Here is a 16043-nt window from a genome sequence, read left to right as displayed (position 1 = left end):
GATTCCAAGTTGATAAAGCAAGACACCTTATTTTCATCATTCTTTATGTTTTATACACATAACTGATTCTCTTACAGAGAATGAGTCCTCAGGCTGCATATTAGCTGGACGTTGTGAGCAGGTACTGATTCAGTCACACACATAAGAGCAAGCAAATGTGAAATCTCTGCCACAACCAATAAACCCAGCGAAGCCAGTACCAGGCGCTGCTTATTTCCAGTGAGCAGCTTTGGTAGCTTCCTTTGAGGATTCCCTCATTATCTGTGAATAATACACGCACTTGTTGTGGCATACACAGCCAGAGACAACACATTAGCTTCCATTCAGATCCTTATGAGAAGACACAGAGATATATAAATAAATTGAAAAGGGTAAAATGAAAACTAAATTTCCCTACAGGCTCGATAATGCACCACATTCACATTTTTCTATCTTTTTCAGAGTGTGAACAGGCACCCTTCTGGTCCCAAGGCCTCATCTCTAAGCCTTCAGGCTACTTTCCCAACACGGCATCACGGCTAATTTTACAAAAATGGGAAAACAGCAGCGTTCTGCATCAGCTCTCCCCTCTGTGACTGAGTGATTGGACACCCGGTGTTGCTGGCAGCATTTTTTACAGTGAGACAGCTCCACCCTGCAGGCTGTGTGGTGGGAGTCCCGTCTGTTGTGTGGGAGCGCTGCCTCCAGGACACAACACTGCCAGGAAAAAAGAGGGGATTTTACACACTATAGTTCTGCTAGTTGGCTGCCATCTCTGTACCGTATGCATTTGACCTCATTCAAATTCTGGCTGAATCAAAAGATATGGAGACTTTACCTGTATGGGTTGCAAAACAGTCATTTTGTGCTTATTAGTTTGTGTATTTATATGATTCTTTAAAAATATGCTCACTAGCTTATCCGTTCCCTTCCTCTGATCTTAATAATTTCAAATAAATCCTGCTTGCTGAGATTGAAGGGGCCATAGCAGAGGAGACAGTGAGCAAAACCACATTAACTGAGGTGTTTACCCACTGTGCCCCTGTGCCCTTCTCCAGTTTTATTCAGGCTGACTGCCTGTGTGTGTGCGCTGCACTCTGCTATAGCCTGCAGCGTTGCCAATCTCACATGGATGCAGCCACACATTTGGGCCAAAGTGAGACTCTGCAGATTGACATCATGCAGAAACATCTTAAAGGAAAAGTTCACCCATTTATAGATAAGATATCATCAATCGGTCCTGCAGTATTTATTATTAGGAGTCCTATATTAGGGGCCATAATCTTCTTTTTTGTATCTCTTTCTGATTTCCTACATTTCCCAAAATGCCTTGCACAGAGAAGGGGTATAAACTTGCCTGAGCATTTCAGGTTAGTCATATTCTGGTAAAGAAAAATCATGTATTGCATTCTGGTCTATTGAGCCTCATGTCAATATAGAAGTTGGTTCCCTGCCCCTTCTACAACAGCTTTCTGCCTATTTGATTGTTGGTGCAAAATGATGGACCCTCTTTTACAGCATGATTGATGTTTTAGATAGCTGAAATAAATAACAAAATGGACCCAGATGGACATACAGTAGAGTCGACATTAAACTGAGTCTTTATGTTAATGGGACTGGCAGACATGTGCAGTTGCCCAAATACTGTACATGGTTCCCAGAATAGAAATGAGGGTACCACCTGTTTCTGGTCACATGGTGCTGTCAACATCCTGTACAGCTTGTACATTTCCACGAGGGCATACGAACACCAACTACTCCTGATCAGAGCTCATTTTCTTACAACCTTTACAATATTCATATTTTCATTTTCATTATGCATCTTTAGTGGCTTTTAACTGGAGTCTCTCAAAAGCAGTCTCATCTTTCTGGAAATGATGTGGGTTAACAGAACATGTAGCTTAGCATCAGCTGTGTTTCAGAGATGATCTTGAGGTATCCTTGACTGAAACATCAATCAGTTCATATTCTGCATCTCTCCTTGGGGAACCCCTTTACCACATATGTAGCTGCCTACTATCTCCACTGCCTGTCACATACAATAAAATAATGCAGAGATGTCCTTGGAAAGTCAGGGATTTCTAGTACCTCTGTGAATGTATGTAAGAAACTCCAGTTTCAATCGTCTATCATCAACTAATATACTGTTCATTTTATTTAATACGCTGTAATTGATTCACTTTAAAGCGTACATACAGTATGAGATGAATACTGTATGACTTTTGTCTGTATTCCCATAATGCTTTATTACACAACTAGGTCAGCACACATCTACCTTGCAGTATTTCTTAAAGTAGTTCAATGTGTTGGTAAATGTTGGGGGAAAAAACAAGGGCTGCTAACAGTAAATCAGCAACAGATGTTTTTAAACCTATAAATAATTTGAATTATTCATACTGAAAATACCTCAAAGCAGCAATACTGTAGTTTCCAGTGATAAACTCACATCCGTGTGTGTTTTGTACAGCAAGCACCTATTACTATCCGTGATATCCAGCTCAGTTCAGGTCTGGGTCGCGCACCGGTGCACGTAAACGTCCTGTGTGTGAAAGCTTCTTGGAGCACGGAATGAGAGGGATTTGCCATATTGCTGCAATGATTTCCAGAAATGTTAGGCAACAACAGGTAACCATTTGAAAATAAATTATGATTATATACCCCAAACAGGTCACAAGATGATTAAGAATGAGAAATAGAAAAGAAATAACTGAATTCGACCCAGGTCTGAAGGGGTCTGCTTTTAGCCAGTGGGCCGGGCAGTGCTGGAGGTGTGTGATGAGTCTAGGTCACTGGGTCGCCATCCCTCTGCCCTGACAGCATGCTGCCCCACAGTTATCTCTGTCGACGTGCATTCAATCAGCGGAGCACTGACATTTACTGCTGGGGCAAACACAGCACACATTCACTTGTTTCAGTTTGAGAGGGATTGCTTCAACGGTTAGTCACCGTGACTGGGAAATTAAGGGCAGATTCAAAACAGTTCAGGGAGAAATAGTGATGGACGTCTCCTTTGTTCTTTATTCAAAAACAAGATTGACTACAATGAATTGTAGTATTTTTCTGCTGCCGTCTTGGCCTTGGTACCCATAAAAAAGAGGGGTTTTAATATCAGTCAAAACAGATTTAAGATGGAAAAAATGATAAATTAAACATATAAGTAACTAACTTCCAGATCAGTTTTAGACAAAACTAACAAAACCTGGAAATAATCTTCAAATCATCCTTTAACTGCACTGTCCACTGCGTCACGGCTATGGCTTTTGTGTTAAAGGCTTGAATCAAATCTTCAAAGTGCCTCTGTGAAATAAAATACATTTTGTTAAAGACGAGATGTCAGAGAGTTGTTTGACCTCTCACAGTATTCTCCCTCTGCTCTCAGCTCTCAGCCTTGATCTTTGGCTGACAGCAGCAGGGGGGGCTGCAGTCTGAAAGTACTCTAGTTTCGGAACAAGGAGAAGTGTTATTTCACACCAGCTGAGCTAGTGAGTGATCCTATGTGTGTGAATACTTGTCTGCATGTCTTCACACACAAATTCATTTTCCTTAAATGTAATTTGTGTGGAGAATAAATGCTTAAAGAAATTGTTGTCCTTTGGAGTGACATGACTGAGTTACTGAAATGCCACCATGGTGACATTATTAAGGAGACATATGTAGTTATTATAATTTCACTATAGTGACATGGCGTCATTGAAAATATATCTTAATGTTAACAACACAACAGGTGTCAACTGACTCTTTGCTAAGCCCCATCCCCCTTACAGTAGTTACTGTTGCTACACATGTCAAACTTTAGATTCTAGCACAGCACAGATGCTGTTTACAGTGATAGGGTGGCAGATTTACCACTTGAAATTCCTTCTAAATAATTGGTCCCTGATTGAAGACAAAAGTAAACAAAAGCAGGCTTCTTATATCTGGCTGACAGACAATTTTGCTGAAATGACAACTGTCGCTGGCAGATTTTTATCAGCATCAAGGGATGTGCTAGTCATGAACATGGCTTTTTTAAATGTAAAATTAATGTATTTAGCTAATGATATGCTAACTCTTGGCTTTGGAAGTAACGCTGGGTTAGGTTACTACTGTAGGTTGTGCCTAGTTGCGGTTCCAAAGCTATGATTTAACAATTGCTTTTCGTGGTGGTGGTGGTGGGAGGGATCTTTAGTGATTCTTTTCAAATGACATCACTGAACTTTCCTAAATTTCACTATAATAACACTGCCGTTGTGGCATCACTGTAGTGATGTAGAGAACTACATCACTGTTGTGTAAAATTACTCAAAATACACAACAGTGACTTTGCTGTATTGTGCGTCATTTTGTCTATTGTAACTATTTTTATTTTTATGTGATATAATATAAATGGAATGTGGACTGGAACATGGTGAACATCACTGAACACAACTGGGAAGATTTCCAAAATCCCTTTTACTATCATCTTTGAGAAATTGCTTTTTCTCTTCCTGTTTCCAGAAACCCTCTTTGTTCATTCTGTTCTTTAATTTTCAGCTCAAGCTTTCATGGAGTGACAGAGAAGCATGCAAGAGGTGAAATTAACATCAAAACCTTGTTTTACATATTGATGGTTTGTTCATTTTCAAATGCAAACTGCGGCTGGTGTGTTTCTGTGCTGAAATCGCTGAGGATCCTTTAATCTCCGTTGCCAATAATTATGAGTGAACAACTTATCCAGGGTCAGTCTATTCAAACTTTCCATGGGAGTACACAGTTTTACCAAATGCTGTATGAGTCATCTGCTATCAGTTAATATTACATCAGCTAAAATGTTAGCACCAGAGCCAAAATGTCACATCATATAACAGGTAAACTGCCAACAGGACAGTCTCACACTACTTGTAAAACCTACAGAATGAGAAAAAAGGAGTCATTCTTGCATTCTGAGGTTTCTAGTGCATGAAACAGTTGTAACTGACTGGAACCCCCTAATGAATCCTAATAAGCTCCTGCTCTGTTTCCTCCCCCCTTGGCTTACTAGCACATGACATTTTCTTTTAATAAACCATTAGCTTAATATCCTCCACTGAATGTACTGTAGGGCACCTAGGGCACGGCACACACACTGTGACGGGAACACACACAGACGTGCACAGACAGAGGAGAAAGGCAATGACACGTTAGACAGAATACAGTAAGTCTGTCAAGTGTCTCCCGTCAGTCATTAGGTCTGTTCAGGCATGGATACACACACTGATGTAATGAGGCACAGTGAATGTGTTCAGTCTGTGTTTAATAGATTGAAAGATGAATCATTCCAGGGATGACCTGATTCTTCAGAGAAGTTTGAGCATGTATGTGTGTGTGTGTGCGCGGGCTCCTGTGAGCATGTTTGGGGGTTAATGGCGCATGAAATGATGTCTTCATTAGCATCTCCTCAAGATAAACCACAGGATGGGACAATAATCATATCTGTCAGTTACATGACATAGGAACATAGGATATTTGTGAGTCTAATCATTAAATGACGACGATATTTGTATCCGCTTTTAATTATACCTGATACCTAAACACGAAAAACTGCTGCCTGAAAGTAAGCTAACGTTAACAGAACGTTAACGTTAGCTTACGTTACCTTTTCATAAATGTCGGCATGCTGGCCAGCCTGTTTTCGCCCCAGCTGTTTTGTTGCCGCCTCTTGACTATTTTTTGTGTGATTCTGAATGCAATTGTTACTTTTATCCTTTACCGACAGAGTTAACACTACTGAAATGTGAGACGCTGCTTATTAGCGCAATAGGTCAAGCAGCTAAATCATTAATTCGTCCATTCGTCCATCATTCACAATATTGTTTGGTTAATATCGCTGGTGAAAACTGTAATATACTGTATTTCATTGTAGTTTTTGTTATCACAGATTACTCTATATTCAACTTTAGTCTTGTTTTTGTCTTGGAAAAAGCGAAATGAACACTGCACCCCATTTCTGGCTGTATCTTGCAGTCATGTAGTCTGGGATCCAAACCAATGCCTGCTGTAATTCCTCATCATCCTCGGAAATGTGCGGCTGCTGTGCGAGGATGTGGGTTTTTTTATTTAACAACCGTGCGCAGACCCACCACAGTCACCCCGATGAGTCAAATCACATCACAGGGGCGATCCAGATCTGAGGCGGTGTGTGTTTGTGTGTGTGAGGTGTGAGGTGGAGATGAGGGTGACAGCCGGGAAACAGCCTCCGGTGTCATCCAGCTCTTTATCACAGCAATGACAAATGAGAAGCACCATATGTGTTCGATGCGATCATTTTAATGTCAGGACTAAAATTTGCCCTCAGATCTCAAATACACAAAAGGCAAAAAAAAAGATAATGCAACCACTGCTGTCGTCAGTGTCAGTCTGATCAAAAGCTATAGTAATTACCATTGACTGATGTTAATGTTGACATGATGGCAGGGTTTCGATATGTTCTTTCATGGCTGCAGGTGACATAATGTGCCCCCTGGCTGCTATACTGGAGGTCCGCAGCTGTCAATGACAGACAGTAGCTGATTGTATTTCTAAATGTATGATCAGGGGTATCATGCATCCAATTTTTTTTTTTCAAAACTCCACATGAACAGTTTTATCTCATCATGAAGAGAGTCAGTTACTAAAAAAAAAAAAGAAAAGTATTATGTTGATGTGGGTGGTGAAGTTTTCACATATTACTGTATATTGGTTTATTCTGTCTGAATTAAGCTGGTTCGTGTCGAGTAAAAGAAAGGCAGGATAAAAATATTTTGTAGTTGTCTGTATTTGACTGCTTCCTACAGGTAATAAAATGATACATGTTGGAGACAGAGTAAGCCTCTAAGAAAACTAAAGCCTAACAAGTAAATGACCTTTCACTCTTGGCTGTAATCATTATGCCATTGTAAGATCTGACCTGAGATCCTGTGGCTCCACCTGCCTCTCCCGCTGCCTTTGTTCTGCTACTGCTATATGGACGCTTACAACGTGACATCAGCCACATGTCTCTGGCTACTTTGCTATTACTTCTCTTAAAACAGTGTGTGCTAAGTGTTAGCCTTCTTAAAGTAACATTCGAGCTTAGCTTAACATAAAGGCTGGAAGCAGGGGGAAACAGCTAGCCTCTCTCTGTCCAAAGGTAGAAATATCCACCTTGCAGCACTTCTAAAGTTCACTGATTAACATGTTGTTAAAACTCATACAAAAACCAAATTGTAAAAATGACATGTTGTAGTTTTACAGGGGGGGTTGTGCTGGGTTGTTTCTTGATTGGGCACAGCGCTTCCAGTCTTCATGCTAAGCTAACCATCCCCTGGCTGCAGCTTTATCTTCAACAAACAAACATTAGAGTGGTATCGATCTTCTCATCTAACTCACTGCAAAACACAATGCAAAAATAACATTTATCTATTTTCAAGAGCCGTCAAAACTCAAAAATTGAAAAAGACATGGTCATTTTCAATGCTAGCTTTCAACTGTAACCTTTACTTAGCTAATCATAATGGCCTTGTTTTTGATACATTTGATTTGAGGTGTTATTATGGGTCTTCCCTGGTTAAATAAAGGTTACATAAAAAAATTAAAATTAAAATAGAAGTTAGTGGTGTTACATTGAGCAAAACAATGGATAGAAATCAGCCTTTTAACACTCTAAATAAGGCCTCTACATCTACACTAAAATAACCTTCTCAGAAATTTCATGTTCTGGCTAAATATAGCTAACAACCAGGCCATCTCTCTGGCCCATATATGTGCTAACTCTCCAACAGACCTATATGAAAGTGGCAGACATGGCTGCTGGGAGATTTGAGAGCCTCTACAGGGCAATGATGTGCTGAAGTACACTCTGCCTTGTTAACTATTAACTGTCTGACAAGCCAATCCTGCAGACAGACTTTAAATTTGTAAATGTTTAATTATACACTTTGACAATGTCAGCGTTTTGTTTTGTATTTACATTTTGTTGCCCTGTGAATTTGAATAGGCATTTTTCATAGCAGACATTTTGACATTTCTCACTGTGATGGCTGAATTTTATTTAGCTGCTTCAGTTTCAGGGTCCTGGTATTGTGCATGCTGGCTCACTGTCATGGCTTACAGAGACACTTGAATAGAACAGAGCCATCGTTAATGTTATTAGTAACACCTGTGCTTTTCCTACTGTGACAAGTCAAGCAAAATGTCTGCTGTGAAGCAGGCCTATATTTTTAGTAGGACTTTAACTATTTTCATTATTATTGGTCACTTGTCTTTTTGTAAAATGTTGGTTAATAAATCAATCAATTTATCATTTAGTCCATAATATGTGAGAAAATTGTGAAATCGGCAACTAAAATTTCCCAGATCCCAAGGGTAAAATTCTCTGTTCTGTCTGACCAACAGAAAGAAATCCAAACATCTTCGAATTTAAAATGATACAAAATAGAGAGAAGCAGAAAATCGTCACATGTGAGAAGCTATAACAAGCAAATATTTGGCATTTTTGCTTAGTAAATGACTTACTCGTTTATCAAAATAGCTGCAGATAAATTTTCCATCGAGCGACTGGTGGTTTTATAGTCAGATGAGCAGAGTCACACCACCAAATTCAAATGCATATTGTGTTATAATAAATGGTTTAGAATCCTAACGGAGACCAATTATTTCACTAATTGTTTCAGCGCTGCTGTTTATTGAGAAAATGTTGTCATCACTGTCATCTGGATCCGTCACTGTGCTGTGCCACACAGTGAGAGCATCATAGAGTTTCCTAATAACTCAGAGTCCCCCCCCCCACCTACTGGCAAGCCTCGGCACTGTGGCCTGGAAATCAGCACCAGACATGGCGAGGACGCAGCGTGCTAAGCCAAACCATAATGCTGCCCAAACTGATGGAGGGAGCACGGGAGGGGGATGGGTGTAGAAGGAGGATGTGTGATTGTGTCAGCATCTGTGAGTGCGCATTCATCTGCAGGAATATGGGAATCCTGCATACGGATATGGGAATATGCGGATATTTAATGTCTGTACGTACACACAACAGCCAACAAAAAGATCCTAGACAAAGAATGAAAGCCCAGGATGGAAATCAAATAGAGGCACACTGACCCTCTTACAGCTGGGTCTTTCAGGGCTTCAGTTGGGGCTTCCTGAAAGGGAAAGAGTAGTTCAAGCAAGAGGTGTCTTGTGGGGTTTCTTTGAGTCACTGGGGCGGTGTTGCTGAGATTTTGAGGGGAGATGGGGGGGTTCGTACCAACATTTCTTTGATCTACTGAAGTGGCCTGAGGTCTGAGCACCGTGCTGTGAGTGGGGCGGGTGGGTGGAGGGCAAGAAGGTGGGGTGGAGGTATGTGTGTGTGTATTTCAAAACATAAAACCAAGGTTACACATGAAAACACTATAGCGCATAGCCTTGCACTGAAAGGTAATTGTTTTAATGAGATTATGTGTCAAGTGAGATTAATATGATAGGCTGTTTAGTTCATAAATCATACTTGCACACACACCTTTGTCTTATAAACACTATCATTCTCACTCACACTCTCTCACATTCACCGTTATATGTGAGACAGAATAGTGGTGTGTATGACAAAGAATTACATTGTTTATAAGAAAAAATGATGGTGTGAGTAAGATTAAGAATCAGCTAAGTGAGAATAGCTGTGTGTATGAAATACAATAATGCTCTGTGCATGTGTGTGAAACAGTATGATGATATATGCAATATATGCAGTTTAAATTCCTGATTGGCTCACAGCTTTGATGAAAACTAATTCTGCACCTGCTCAGTGTTGCTGCCAGCAACGTTTAGGCATTTAGGAGCATTTAAATTTTTGTTTGAATGATAGCAAGATTGTCATGATTTTTTTCTGATATGTGCTTATAGTCATATACATATACAAATTCACCAATTTAGGCTAATTCTGTCTTACATTTGGTTCATTATTTTAAATTCCACACAAACTAGTATAATTGTAAGTGTGATCTAACAAACACAGTAAACAAACAAAAAGAAGCAGGGGTAACAATCAGTTACATTCCACTAAACATAAAATTAAAGGTACCCTGTGGAGTTTCTGACCACTAGTAGCGCTGTAGAGCAATGTTTTTAACAATGGCCCCCCGTTTTGTTTGTATCATGCATGCCCCAAAAGACCCACTCATGTACGCGGGTGACACAATACACACTCCTGCCGCCGATTTCGGGCTATTCTGCTGATTGACAGCTGGTGGTGGTAACATGCAAAGAAGAACGGCAGTGTGCTTGCAATAGCAGTGAAGAAGAACACTGCAAGCTAGCAAACATGATTGTATGAGGACGACAATGCCTTCATCACATTTGTTAGGCTTCAAGGATACAAACAAACAGTTTTGGTGAGAGACACTGAATGTAAACATAGCTGTGTTTGTTTACAAGAAAACTCCACAGGGGGACTTTAAGTTCATAATTCACAATTCTTCAAGTTCAACACATAAACCAAACCTAGAGTTAGGCTTTTGTGGGAGAGTATAATGGTGTTTGTGAGATTATGATGCTGTTTATGAGAGCAAGTATGATTTATGACCCAAATGGCCTCTCACAGAATTAGTGTACTAAATTTATTCTCGTGTTGACTGAACATTTTGGCTGTCTAGGTGGCAAAACCCATCATTTGTCCTTTAGGTGGATGAGAACAACCATGAAGATTACTAGCTCTGTATAAACCAGGGCAGACCAGAAATTCACCTTACCTTGCAAAGGTGGTAATGCACAGAGAAAGTGCATATGTAATATATGGGGGAGGCAGCCTGAGCAAACAAAGAGGAATTCCTTGTAAAACACGGGTGATATCACACAGAGTACATGTGACACATTTGCAAATGCAGCAGAGAGTTGGTGGGCCGAGGGTGTAGCTAAGAGGGGGAAATGTCACTTGTCTTTCCCCGTTTTCGGTCTGTCTCCACTTAGAAAACTCCATAAAACCAGTAATGTTGTGCAGATGTAGACGTTTTACCCGTGAGCTAACAATATAGAAGGCACAGTATGTTGGGAATGCCTTTGATCAAGGCTTTATGAAGAGGTCGGCCGCTTTGATGATTTTGCTGACATTTCCAGGACACTTTAAAGACTTGAGTCGGCTAATCAAATCAGTGTGCTTTCTCTCTCTTCGAGGTTAGGTAGCACGTATGCGGCCAGCCTCATAGCAGTTTGGTTTTTTATGGTTTGGAGATTGGGAGACATTGTGTCTAAGTGGTTTTTGAATTAATGAAAAGATGTTTGCATTTTCTGTACAGATACAAGTCCTTCTTACAAGACTTCTTAATGTGAATAAGATGCACATTTGCTAACATTTAAATGCTGAAAATTCATTAATTCCTACAGTTTTCATGCATTTTTACATTTTAACATACTGGGAAATATTGATAATTTTATTAATTCTACATTGATAATATTATATTTTCATATATTTGATTTTCATAATCATATGTACAGAATGCATTGTATATTTTCTTATATTTAGCTGTGATCCAGTGACCTGGTATGACTGTCTAAACTAACCAGCATGTTGGTTTACATAGTCTGTGGTGGACTTTGATATATCTTTGTCCTTTGTCTAAGCATTTACATTTCACTTTAAGCCAGCGTCATTCATCTTCACCACGCCACTGATTTCAGATGCAGACAGCATACAAATGCACTCATCACACACACCTGCATGTGGAAACACAGCCATGCTGGCACATGCTGTTGGCTCAGCGGGCCATTTATGTATTCACAACCTTTTCTTACACGTCGTCGCCTCTTTCTTCTCCATCCGTCCCTTCTCTTTTTACTATTTAGTCCAGGCAAACCTAAAACAGTCAGATAACACTGGTGTGGATAGAGCAAGCCCAAGGACATATTTTATGCAATCTGGTCCCAGTATAATTATGTAAATCTTTCCATTGTCTCTGTTTGGCTGTCACAGACAGTAAAATGGCAAAGTTTTCACTTTCTTGGGTCCAACTCATTGCAGTTCACTGTGTAATTGAACTCACCACGCCAATGAAATGATCTGAACCTTCACAGTGTCACAAATTTTATTATCAAACTGGGCTCCTATCATGGTCAGTGCAGCATGTGTAATGGCAGACAGATTACGAGATGGTGCTACTGCTGCCATTTCTGCGGTGGCTTCAATTTTGAAAATGTCCAGGCCATTAAATCGAACAGGTGCTTTCACGCGATTCTATCTGAATTATTAGACCTATTTCTGGAGTGTTTTCACCTCCTGGACACATCCATATACAGTTTAAAGTAAGACAGAGTGCCTCAAATAATCCAAAGACCCACAAATCATCTGATGCCATGTCATGCCACCTGAGAAATGTGCCTCTCTCAGGCTTCTGGTATCTTTTGTCAGTTAATGGAGCTGAGAGATGAGGGCTGAAATTGAGAAGCTCTCCCACAAGGCAGCACAACCAATCATATGATATTTTGGACCAACTGCAGACGATCACAGCAGACAGTGAACCATTCGGCCATCAAGCCCCTGTCTGAGACACGTCTGAGAGAGAAATCTACCACTGCATCACTTTCTCCACAAACGATTTATTTTCTTCATACTGTGATTTCTATCTCCCAAAGGACTTGTGACACTGTCATCATAGGCAAGTGGCCACCATCGCCTTCGGAAATCTACGTCATTAGACTACGAAAAAAGGGACACAATTCTTTATGACTTCTCTCAACCATCTTTGTAACTTCCTCCCTTCTTTTCAAAGACTAAAAAAATATAATTATTCCTCTCTATGAGACACTGTAAGGGTCTGTATGAAATGGTATACATCATAGCTGGTTTGTGATCCAAATAGCATCATGGGAATGCTTGTTTTAATTAGCTATTTTTTATTACTATTTTTTTAAATAATTAGTTTTATATCCTAAGGTGGTTACTGTATGTGATGTATTTTTGTTTTGTGTGAGCTCAACACACCAAATTCCTATCAACTATGCTGAAATGGCAATAAAGTATTGAATCTGGAACCTGAATCTGGTTGTAGAAGCTTGATGACGTAGCGACCACTCGCATGGCTAGCAGCTAACACGCTAGCCAGCCGAGCTAGCCTTAGTCGGTCACAATAGCTCTCTGAGCTGATTTGAATTTTCAGTTTATTCAAAATAACTATTTGTATCAACTCCTGTCTCATAACCAGTGTTGGGCAGTGACTTCTTAGCCTCTACCAAAAGAGGAGAAATTTAATTAGATTGGCTTGCTAACGTTAGAGGCTAAGCTAGCTGCTGGAGGGTCAGTAAATCCCTCCAAATTGTAGGGCTGCCTGCTTGTTAAAACACAATCTCTCGTTTTCTATTTCTACATGTGTTAAATACAAAAGATGCAACATGTGAGTGTGGAGGATTTGGGTTATCTTTGATAAAAAAACAATACATATTAACAACACAAACTACAAAAAAATCAAAATCAAAATCAAATCGGAAAACAATGTAAACGTACATTTGAGATGGCTTAGAATAGGATACATCTTGAAAGCTGATGCTGTCTAAATTACCCTCAAAACAGGGTTTGAATGAGACGTGTGCTTTAGTCCCAGAGACCCTTGTTTGCATCCACAGGAAATCATTGTTTTCACACTGATTTTCTAACCTGCCTGAGCGTCAGCATCGACTGTCACCAGTACTTAAATATGTGCAAGTAGTTCTAAATTCAGGGGGGAACCACATGTGGTGTCCGTGTGTTTTTAACAGGGAATCACGTTTCTTCTTCACACCCCACTAACTGCGTGCTTTTTGAAATGGTCAGAGGAGAGGCCGATAATTATACCGACACTTCCTGGATCGGCTCATAAGTGAGGTTCTACAGATTGGGCGTAATGTGAGAAAAAAGGAGGATGGAGCAGATGATGTGCAGTACAGCATACAGCAGGTCAGGAACTTAAAGGATAATTCCACTTGTTTTCATAGTTTGGGCCATGGATTTTATTGGTCATGACTCATGATAACATCGTATTCACCAAAGTCTGGCTGGACTGGTTGGTTAACACAAGCCAAGTGTTAGTCCAGCACCCTGAAATGTTAATGTAATGATACCTCACTGCACAGGAACATTTCACATTTTTAAACTACTGGCTGCCACATTTAGTGTCCCTGGGATTTATTTGCTCACATGATTGCATACCGATCATGTATACGGGTATATGAATAACCAGGTTACTTATGTTCCATGCAAACATCATGTAACACACATAATCAAAACAGGGATAAGACTCAAATGGGATACTGTGCATATATGTAAGGAGCTGTGTCTCAACTAGAGTCACACGGAAGTAGTAGTTAAGCAAAACATAAAGATAAATGATAATCTATACCCTGAAATTATCATTGTTCCTCCCACAACAGATCCACAATGCCATCCTCTTGTTATGGATATTAAATATTATAGGACACTATACAAAATATTAGAAGAATCCATCAAAGGAAAACATGTTTACATTGTTTTACTAATTTTAATGTGAGCTTATTATAGGCTAAGTGTGCACTGTAAATTGCATAATGTAGGAAAATTTGTTGTTCATGACATGACAGAAGTTGAATAAAATTGAATTAAAGGCTGGAAACTCACTGAGGGCAACTGGTGGAGAGATGGGGAATTACAGTGTCCACAAAGAAACGAGGAACTACGGGGAGGAAGAAAGAAAGACGGGGAAGGTGTCACCATGACAGTTTACATATTCCATAAATCCAATGTGGCAAAGACAGTCAATGTTAATGCATGGTCTTATGAACAATACTGTCCTTCCTCCACAACAACTGATGAAGTGTCTGTGGGCAGTTTGCATTAATCCTTAATTGCTCCGGATCTGCTCTGATTTGTTACCAATTGCAAACAGAAGTAAAATGAAAAGCACCCAGAAAATACAATTTTGTAGAGCCTCATATATTTAAACTGCACTAATCAATATTTTTAATTAACAATGGATCAAATGACTTACATGTAATGTGAGAGGTGATGAACCCACAGAGTATTATCACCCAACTCTCCAGTTCCCCTCAGCTCTATGGAGCATTTTAGCGTCTTTCAGCTCATTGTCTTGGTTTTATGGCCCACAACTTTACTGTTTGATTCACTCTCAACGCTCTCATTAACCTTAGTTTTAGCCGTGGCAGGCAGCTGCTCTGCAAAAAAGCTTTGATAGAGCCACTGCAAGCTACCTGCCCAGCACAAAACAGCAGACAAAGTTAGCGACTAGCTAGTGAACATAGTGGAGCATTTAGCTGCTAAACAGCAGGAGTTTGTTTTTTAAAACAGCTATAAGTAGAGGGAATATGGGACTTACATTCCTCAGGTGACCAGAAGCACGACTCCAAATAGAAACTAATGATGCTGGATGCCTCTAAAGCTCACTAATTAACACATTGTATCTTGTTTACTTAGAAATAGAATAGTTCTAGCACAAAACTTTGCAGAATAACACGTAATTTTTACATTTTGATTTGCGTATGGATGAAACAAGATACAAGTTAATCAGTGAGTTTTAGAGACGCTGGAAGAAAGGTGTATTTTTAATCTTTGGCCAGGCTAGCTGTTTCCTCCTGTTTCCAGTCTTTATGCTAAGCTAAGCCAATCGCCTCTTGGCTCTAGCTTCATAGTTAATACTCAGACATGAGAGTGCTATCAATATTTTCATCTAACTCTCGGCAAAACAGCCAATAAGTGTATTTCCCAACATGTCGAAGGTAATTTACTTTACATAAAGACACCAGTAAAGGTTGTTAAGATGTTCTGTTTAGTATTTGGAGTAAAAAGCTTACATAGCACCACAATGAATGGGATCACTGGGGTGACACAAATCTGAGGACACGCATTTCCCCCATTGATCATTAGTCACACATGGTTTACATTTGTAAAACTCAAGGGGATTCGGTCTGTTTACATTATGGGTCATATGTTGTCAGACCAATTAAACACCATTCATCCTTTTTCCACAGCTAACACGCACAAACTGTTTTCTTGGTCTGTTGCCCCCAATTTCTCCTACAAGGCTCTTCCATCACAACTCCCTAATACCCATACAACATTTAGGAAGAGCAGCAGGGGGGGTACAACTCATATTCCTCCCCACCTTCACCCTCCCAGGCAG

The sequence above is a fragment of the Siniperca chuatsi genome, linkage group LG24 (genome assembly GCF_020085105.1).
Source record: "Siniperca chuatsi isolate FFG_IHB_CAS linkage group LG24, ASM2008510v1, whole genome shotgun sequence".
In the NCBI taxonomy this organism is placed as follows: Eukaryota; Metazoa; Chordata; class Actinopteri; order Centrarchiformes; family Sinipercidae; genus Siniperca; species Siniperca chuatsi.
The sequence above is the reverse complement of the archived record's forward strand: the minus strand, read 5'-3'. Positions refer to the sequence as shown.